Source organism: Harpegnathos saltator, unplaced genomic scaffold (assembly GCF_003227715.2).
Source record: "Harpegnathos saltator strain DR-91 unplaced genomic scaffold, Hsal_v8.6 scaffold58, whole genome shotgun sequence".
In the NCBI taxonomy this organism is placed as follows: Eukaryota; Metazoa; Arthropoda; class Insecta; order Hymenoptera; family Formicidae; genus Harpegnathos; species Harpegnathos saltator.
Genome location: NW_020230404.1, coordinates 3053780 through 3063442, shown reverse-complemented (window position 1 = coordinate 3063442; position 9663 = coordinate 3053780). Strand labels below are relative to the sequence as shown.

Here is a 9663-nt window from a genome sequence, read left to right as displayed (position 1 = left end):
ACTAAAAAAAAAAAAACCTAACCTAACCATACTAAAAAAAAACCTAACCTAACCTAACCTAACCTAACCATACTAACCATACTAACCTAACCTAACCTAACCAAACCTAACCTAACCTAACCTAACCTAACCTAACCTAACCTAACCTAACCTAACCTAACCTAACCTAACCTAACCTAACCTAACCAACCTAACCTAAAAAAAACCTAACCTAACCTAACTAAAAAAAAAAAAACCCACAAACCAACCTAACCAACCCAAACCTAACCTAACCTAACCTAACCTAACCTAACCTAACCTAACCATACTAAAAAACCTAACCTAACCTAACCTAACCTAACCTAACCATACTAAAAAAAAAAACTAACCTAACCTAACCTAACCTAACCTAACCTAACCTAACCTAACCTAACCTAACCTAACCATACTAAAAAAAAACAACCTAACCTAACCTAACCTAACCTAACCTAACCATACTAAAAAAAAACCGGAAAAGAAAACACCTTCCCGAGACCCCGGTCACAACCTAACCTAACCATACTAAAAAAAACCTAACCTAACCTAACCAAACCAAACCTAACCTAACCATACTAAACCTAACCATACTAAACCTAACCATACCAAAGCCATACCAAAACTTAACCTAACCATACCATATCATACCAAAACCATACCATACCATACCATACCAACCCCCGGTCGAAGTACCATACGACCATAATAGGATTGAGCTCGCACAAATTTTCTGGGCCGTCGTACCCCGGTCACAATCTAGCCATAAACAACGGTCCGAATATAGTCTGATTACCATTTAGGACCTGACTAGCCATTCGAGTATCAGCCGAGTTCCATATAAGTCCTGACCAACCATTGGAACATCGTTCGATTACCATCTAGGATCTAACCAGCCATCCGGATATCTCCGAGGTACGATCTAGGTCCTGACCTACTATCTAAAGAGGTGATACCATCCGGGAGCCACATAGGTACACCATCGAGGTTACGGGACAAGTCCACCAAGGCAGACCACTTAGAGGACCACGAAGGAGACCACATAGGATCACAAGAAGAATCCCGTATAAGTCGCCGCATAGGTCCATGTAGGTTGACCACTCAGGGAACCAATTAAGACCATAAGAACCACATAGGTAGTCGATTTAGCGAGGTGCCACATAGGTACCACCTAAGAACCATATAGGTCAAAATTAAGTTATTTATAAATTATTGATGTGCGCTGCGTTCTTAACACTGTGGCATTGGAATTTTTATTATTTACAGGTCTAGTTTTTTTTAGCCACATTTTGTAAAACGTACTTTTGCGCATATATACCTTGTCCGATAAGGTATCCGTCGCCACGAGCCGATTTATTATATTGTTTTTAGTTTAAGAACTATAAAGAATTTTGTGTTTTATATAAAAGCGGGCGACGCATCATGATAGCTACGGTCCTGACGCGAGCATGACAAAGACGTATACAGTGCGTGCCGCGTCCGACTATAGAGCGGACGTGCGGACAAAGGAGGCGCGTAGTGGGATAACAGTCCGTGGGAAGCGGCGGATCCCGAGGGGGAGAGGAAACGGCCGTAGCGAGCGGCGCAGTAGAGAGCCCTTCCGGGGATAGTTGATTGCGAGCCGGCGCAAGCCTCCCGTAAGTACCAGAAATTCCTCGAGCGTGATCGTAAGTTCGTCTATTTCCATTCCGACGTGCTACGCGTAATTGTATAGTGAATCGCGCCATAGATTTATACGTCTACGAGATTGTACCATATAGGTATTCGCGGTCAGTAATACTCGCTAGTGAATAATGTTCACGGACTCTGTGACTCCAACGTTCGGGATACGAGAATTGATAAAGGCCTAAAGCGGTTATTTAAGACGCGCGTCGTTAAAGAAGCTTGATGAACGGAAGTCTGATATTTTATATTCCGCAAATACGTCTTAGACCATACGACCACATAGGTCAGCGCGAAGGGCGTGGCCCATTCGAACCGACGTAGCTAGTAACAACAATAATAACTATTATTTCAGGGTAGAGTATAAGAGCGTTATTGTATTTTATAAATATATATGTGATATTGTTTGTTTAACATTTATTCGAGATATACATACGTACCCATCATACCTATCCTCCGTTCGTACACGATCGTATTCCATATAGGTTTCGACTGTAGTAAAGAATCCGTCCAGCGACGCGAACCAGCATTTCATATAGATTTCTTTGATATTAATTCAAACCGAAGGTTTCCTTATTAATCCAAAAAATAAGGTGGCGACCGATAATAAAAGGTGCGTCGGGGGCAAAGCTGAGGCGCGGAACTCGAGACAGACAATTTTTAACCAAAAATTTTTCAATTTGTCCATAAATATTAGCTCGGGACCATCGCGGTATTTTCGCGGACCCTTACAGGTGCACCATACTGTTCATTGGAACCAACCACGTAGGAGTACCATCCCGGTACCAGACTCGCCTCCTAGAGGTCCCATCAAGGTGGACCATCAAGGTAATCAACCGATCCAAGGAGGACACTATAGGGGCTCCGAATAGGAGACCATACAGGTACCATACCGTTTAGGGTACCATCGAGGGATCATAAAGCAAGGCCATACAGTACCAAACCATAGAGGCACCATACCCTGTAGGGTACCATCGAGGGTCCATACAGGGGGACCATACAGGTATCAAATAGGTACCATATAGGTAAGAGTCACCATATAGGTGAGGTCCAAATTTTATGGGTCACCCGCGCTCCGGTCACAACTTAACGGTTAAATTTTATTTTGGCTTGGCCGAATTTATTAGATTGTTTATTATAACACGCATATGGATTAATATATTCATTATTTTATGTTCTACAAGTAACCACGTATGGTGAGGTGCATATTCGTAATTAACGAGTCTTTATTATTAATAATTTGTTAACTAACTTTAAATCGAATCACGAAACAACCAGCTCACCATCCGTGTTGAAAATCAAGTTTTGCGTATTTTAATTGAAATACTCGAGGTAACTAAGAACCTCTTGATAAGAAATATCGCGTGCGATAATTTATTTATTTACTATCGAATCGTTGGTAACAGCGATAGCGGTAGCGCGCGATAATTTTATAAAAATTTTATTTAGCACAGCGGGGGCCCCGATTAGGTACGAGCCTGACGCATGTATATAGACACGAAGTGCGGCGACCCGCTTTGTAGATAAGGGTCGCCTTTGTAGCGAAAACCGCCGTAGAAAAAAAAAAAAAAACGAGCAGTAGGGGAAGCCGTTGTGCTTCGAGCAGGCACAAGCCTGCTCAGTCGTTGCTAGGCACGTGAAGTGTGCACAGGAGTCGTTGCTGGACGCGCGAACGGTGCACACACGTGTTGCGGAATATCGTCCCGTAACAAAGGGAATTGCGTCATAGCGTAACGAGAGGTAATCGCGAAACCGGGCGTGGGTGAACACTCGCGGACAGTGCCCAGGATTATCCTGCCGTGCGAAAACCCGAGGGAGTAGGAGGAAAAGCCGCTGGTGATACAGAGCGAGAGAGCTGCTGCATCCCGGCGTTAATCCCCCTACGTGAACGTCTCAGACATGTAAGTCGCATGCCTCTAGTATCGCGCTAGTATGTTCTGTGATCTCGATCCGTTACGATAACATAGAGTCAGTAAAAACGCGTAATTGCGAAGTAACCACCTAAGAACCTATCATGATGACCGGGATAATTGAGAGAACTGATGCATAGCAATCGACTCCGACGATCTGTAATTCGCATGTGCAAAGAGCGTCACCGCGTTTAGTTAGATCCATTGTCGTTAAATAATTAGGATCGAAATTATAGTATTAAATAAAACTTTAAGCTACTACCACACCATACTAACTGTGGTGAGATGCGTTCCTGTGCTGTGCTGCTGGATTATTTCGTTTAAAATAAGTTCTATTATTAAGTACACTCTATTTACATAACCTTCTTTTATTGTAACAATATATATTTTAATTATAACGCGGCTAAACAATTATTTCACATTTACCCGTCCAGTAGTTAGATCCGTTACGTCTATTGTTATAACTGATCCATCCAGAGGCGCGAACCTGCTATGGTTAAATCGTAATTAGTAATTCAATTCGTATAGGGTTTCCTCGTAGAACCGAAAACGAGGTGACGACCGGAATAAAATTATCAGGACTGCGTACTGATGACAGTCTTTCGCGGAATTCGTGTTTTCGCGTTAATAAACATTATAGATGCCGTGGGAGGCAAAGCTGGGCCGTGGAACAGAGCGAAACGTGATTGACCAACCGTGGTGTGCTGGATTCTAGGGATATTCTCGGTTCAACGACCAAGAACTAGAGATAATAGATACCTCCGACCATCCTAAATCCACAATTTATTAATATTGAGCGATGTTCACCATAAGGAAAGAGCGGACCAGTCGTGGTTAAAATAAGACCTAATCAGACACTTCGATAGGCGATCCAGACATAGAACATCCGAGGTACTAGAAAAGGTGAACCGGAGGTGGAAACATTCGTGGATAGGATAGGTAAACCAAACGTGGAGGAGATGAGGTACCTAAATAAGACATCCGTAGGTGAACCAAAGGTGAACCAAATAAGGCTACCAAGCGTGGTAGCTAACAAGTACCGAGAAGGGAACCTAGTGTGGATCCTAAACAGGGCACCAACCGTGGTAACCAAGATTGAAAAAGGGTCACCATATCTGGCTAGGACCAGAATCCACGTTTTTTAAACTCATTCAAGCTCTGGTCACAGTTGCAAGAAACGAAATGAAATATTTTCATTCGCTGACAGCTTACGTTACAGCCTTACAGCCTTACTCTTCCAGCTATTGTAGACGAGCCTTAAGACCATTAAACAGTCCCTGAGGCTACACAGCTTGGGGACAATCACGAACAGGCGCAACGTACGTACCGAGACGGCGATGGCCGGATGGGAGGCCCCAGCCAATCAGAAGCCGGGAATTCGTCTCCCGCCGAAAAGCGGCTACATGCTGCGGCGAGGCAAAATGGCCTCCAGTTAGACTCGGGCACTCAAGCCGCACGGACCGCGTCACTCTCCAGCAATATACTGCGTCATTGTCGCGGCGTTAGTAATGTTCGAACGCCTAATTAACGCGGACGCGAGGTCCTCTCATTAGCGAGTGTAGTCTGTATCGACACGCGAAAATTTGCGGCTTCTCGTGTAATTCTGATGACGTGTCTCGACGAAATCGCGAAAAAATATTTCGCGGTCGGGCACGAATTACAAGCTTACGTGTACGCGGACGCGAAAGGCCTATTATCCGAACGTCATTAATAGTTTAATTGTGCAGTGTTTAATAGTGCAATGACAGTGTCCGTGACAGTGAGCGATCCGAGGGATTACATTCACAATGAGGGATGAGGCGACGTTCCGAGACACAGGGATTATTTCGGTCGAGGATTATGATGCCGCGAGTAAAGGACACCAGTAAGAATACGACAATGTAAGTCGCATGCATTGAGTACCATGTATTTATTATTTTTATATGATAACTAATCTAAATACGTTAACATGAAATATTATTATCCAAATTTCTATTTTTATAGAAGAAGATAATAATTTAACCAAATAAAAATAAACCAAAATCAAATTATATCATTTTATTTGTATCTTCTCCAAAAATAATGGTATCACAAAATTTGCGTCAAGCATTACAAAATTTCAAGTTTGCTTACTCTCCTTACGGGATTCAAATTTAAATGTCCATTTGTAAAAGAATATTTTCGAGAGCACACAACTGTTGTCTCCGTTTCTTGTTGTCATCTTTTTTCGTCAGCTCTTTCAAGAGCTCCATGTCCTATCTAGACTTTCAATGTCAATGAAGAAAAAAACCGTAGCGAATATTCTCCATTCATTCCGATCAAACATTCTTTCTCTATCGCTGCTTACCAACCAGGAACGCTAAATTTTTGTTCCAGACGTTGCGAGAAGCAAGTCTGGCGGACGCTGATGCCGCACCGGAGGATCTGGTTCGGGCAGAGCAGGGTCGGCTGGAAGGTAAAGTTTACAAGTTTTTTACACATCTTTGTCCAACCCTTTAACATCTTTGCTTTTGCAACTTGTTCCTCATCAGCTTTCTTGAAAGCTTCATGTCTCATTTGAATTTTCAATGTTGGAACTAAAATATTGAGATAAATATCCCATATCAAAATATTTCCGTATTTCCGATTTACCTCGATCATAGATATTCTCTCTCCACCACAGATTATCAACTGGGAAAACTACATTTCTGTTTTAGTTGTTGCGGAAAGTAACAACAATCCGGCAGATGCGGATGCCGTACCGGTGGATCCGGTTCGGGCCAAGCAGAGTCGATCGGAAGGTAAAGTTTACAAGTTTCCTATACATCTGTGTTCAACCCTTTACGATCTTTGCCTTTGCAACTTGTTCCTCATCAGCTCTCTTGAAAGTTTCATGTCTCATTTAAATCTTCAATATTGAAATATAAATATTGAGATAAAAATCCCACATCAAAATATTTCCGTATTTTCGATTCGCCCGATCCAAGATATTCTCTCTCTACCGCAGGTTATTAACCGGGAAATTATTTTTCTGTTTCAGTTGTGCGGAAAACAACAGCAATTCGGCGGACGCGGGTGCCGCACCGAAGGATTCGGTTCGGGCCAAGCAGAGTCGGCTTGAAGGTAAGTTTACAAATTTACTATAATCCTCTGTTTGACTCTTGGCGATCTAGAGCTGGGATATAATTTCCGACTCGACTTGAATTACGATCGCAAAGGGTAAACTACAATTTTACTCGCCCGCACTCGTTGGTCTGATCTCATAAACGAATGTGAATTTTTTGTTACAGAGTTGAAGCGGAACGTGGCCGGCTCTGACTGCAAGTCGTTTCGGTGAGTAAATGCAAAATAAAAAGAAAAACAAAATTCCGCATGACGGATATGGTGTGACCAGATGAAATATCGTTCAAGTCAATGCGAATTGCAAATAGATTCTTGCATGTGTGTGTTTGTGACGTTGAATTCAATACATTGCTCGAAACAATTAGGGAATTATTTGATCGCGATATCCTGCATTACATACGAGATTTAAAATAGTGAATGATTCTCTATTGATATTCAGTCATCTGAATAAGAAATATTCTGTACAACCGCGATGTACAAACACGAAATCGTCATCAGCTGCTTTATTTTTATTTTTCAAGCGGGCCGCAGAATTATTTAACGATATAATTATTTGACAATATTCAATTGTCCGTGTAAAATATATTCATACGCATAAATACCGATACCGTTGCTGCTTTTCTTCTATTTGCAAAACAGGCTGTAGAATTATATGGCAATATTGTCCATTCATCACGATCCCTATTGTCTCGAGTAGCGTATAATGCGCGCACAGATTGCGCAAGCGCACGCCGAGCTTGAGGTATCCTCGCTCGCGTGCCTTTGAATATCGCGACCGCGGTTATCAAAATACGTATTTTTACCCGTGCTCCAACAAAGAAGACTTAAATTCTCATTTCGCCAAAGTATCGCGAACGTAAGCTTCGTCGTGACGGAACTATCATGCGTGAAAACGTTGCCCCGCTTCTCTATTTTTGCGTTCCCTTGAAGCGACCGGTTTTTGATTGTCTAATCTTTCCTCACGTGCATTCGTGAATATTGCACTCGTAGATATCGATAATACCGCATTTTCGTGACTTTTCCGATGCAATCGCGAAAAGCGCCGTAAAAGTCCGTTGGACGAGTCCATAAATTTTCACACAGTTTTTGCTCCTTGCCGATCGAGTTTATAAAGTCCGTTTCGCAGCGCATAAAAAGTTTCCACCGATGTCGACATAAAACGTTCGTTATTTGACGCAAATATCGCCGCTCTAATACAAATATCGACCGCGTCATGAAAGTGTAGCAATCACCGTGGGACGCGCTGCAAGATGAATGCTGAGCGACATGGAGAGCGGTAGCGGACATGGAAGAACATTGGTAGACCTGGTTGGACATTGGCAACGGGACATTACCAACATCATCATTGGTGAGCGTTTGACTCAATACTTACAGAGAGCTCTTTTATTATTATATTGTGCATGCCGCAAATTTGCATTGACATTTATAACGAAAAATATATTCCATGAATTATTGCCATATATTATAGCTATATATTATTGCCATATATTGTTGCGATATATTGTTGCCATATATTGTTGCCGTATATTACTGCTATATATTATTGCCACACATTGCCACGTATTATCCCCATATTATGGCCACCTGAAATCACGCGAGCAATCGAGAACACTGAATTTACCGGTAATCGCAAAAGCGCGCGGTAGACGTCACAGATTGATGCCAGCAGCCCGCATCAGAGCTGCCCGATAACAATACTCTTGCTACAATTTAACTTTAAACTAAAGCGGTCTCCGATCGCAGGAAACTTTCTATCGCGGACTAACCCTTCGAGCAGAATATTCCCGAGAAGCGCTCTTCAGATAAACGCTAGTTATAAGCGAACATGCCCCGTTAGGGCCCCGACGCGGTCTTGTTGTCGCAGAAAATTAGGAAGAAAGGAGCTAAACATCCGACACCGTTGTGAAAAGAAGGACGATGACGTCCCTTCGCGAGTAAAATATTAGGCCCTTGCGAACGCGAACGTCAAATTCCACCACGGCTGCGAACGTCCTCCGACCAGTTTCTTCGCGGAAACGGCTCAAAACCTAGGAACGCGCTTTCGCCACAATATAGTCCTATATTAACCCTATTCACACCATAAACATCGACTTCCAACTCCATGTAGAAGCGAAGATATCAACATTAAAATTAAAGAATTAAATTAAAATTTATTTAAATTTAAACATGTAATCTTCGGTATCTCATAAACGATCTAAAAACAGGTACACGCTTTTGCCCTAAATTTCGACACTCAATTCACAATAGAAGCGGAGATATCAACGGTACAAGTTGAAAAATTTTAATCTCCGATATCTCCTAAACGGTTAGAGATACAGGCCTATTTCTGGCACCAAATTAAAGTCCAATCAAAAACCTACATTTTGCCGTAAGTGACGACACTCTGCTCCCACTAGAAGCGGAGATATCGACGGAGAAAGCTTGGAAAACTTTTACCTTCGATATCTCCTAAACGGTTAGAGATACAGGCCTGGTTCTGGCACCAAATTAAAGTTCTCTCAAAACCCTACATTTTGCCGTAAGTGACGACTCTCTACTCCCAGTAGAAGCAGAGATATCAGCGGAGAAAGCTTGGAAAACTTTAACCTTCGATATCTCCTAAACGGTTAGAGATACAGGTCTGGTTCTGGCACCAAATTAAAGTCCTCTCAAAACCCTACATTTTGCCGTAAGTGACGACTCTCTACTCCCAGTAGAAACGGAGATATCGACGGAGAAAACTTGGAAAACTTTAACCTTCGATATCTCCTAAACGGTTAGAGATACAGGCCTGGTTCTGGCACCAAATTAAAGTCCTCTCAAAACCCTACATTTTGCCGTAAGTGACGACTCTCTACTCCCAGTAGAAGCGAAGATATCAAAGGAGAAAGCTTGGAAAACTTTAACCTTCGATATCTCCTAAACGGTTAGAGATACAGGCCTGGTTCTGGCACCAAATTAAAGTCCTCTCAAAACCCTACATTTTGCCGTAAGTGACGACTCTCTACTCCCAGTAGAA

The 9663-nt window shown here is 42.4% G+C and overlaps 1 long non-coding RNA gene across 1 annotated transcript; it reads left to right on the top strand.

Annotated features, from left to right (window-relative positions):
• Positions 1-6312: 6312 nt before the first annotated feature.
• LOC112589665 (uncharacterized) lies at positions 6313-6855 on the top strand. Its single transcript, XR_003113693.1, has 3 exons — positions 6313-6343; positions 6583-6665; positions 6833-6855. It is a non-coding gene; the product is annotated as an uncharacterized LOC112589665 (long non-coding RNA).
• Positions 6856-9663: the final 2808 nt, after the last annotated feature.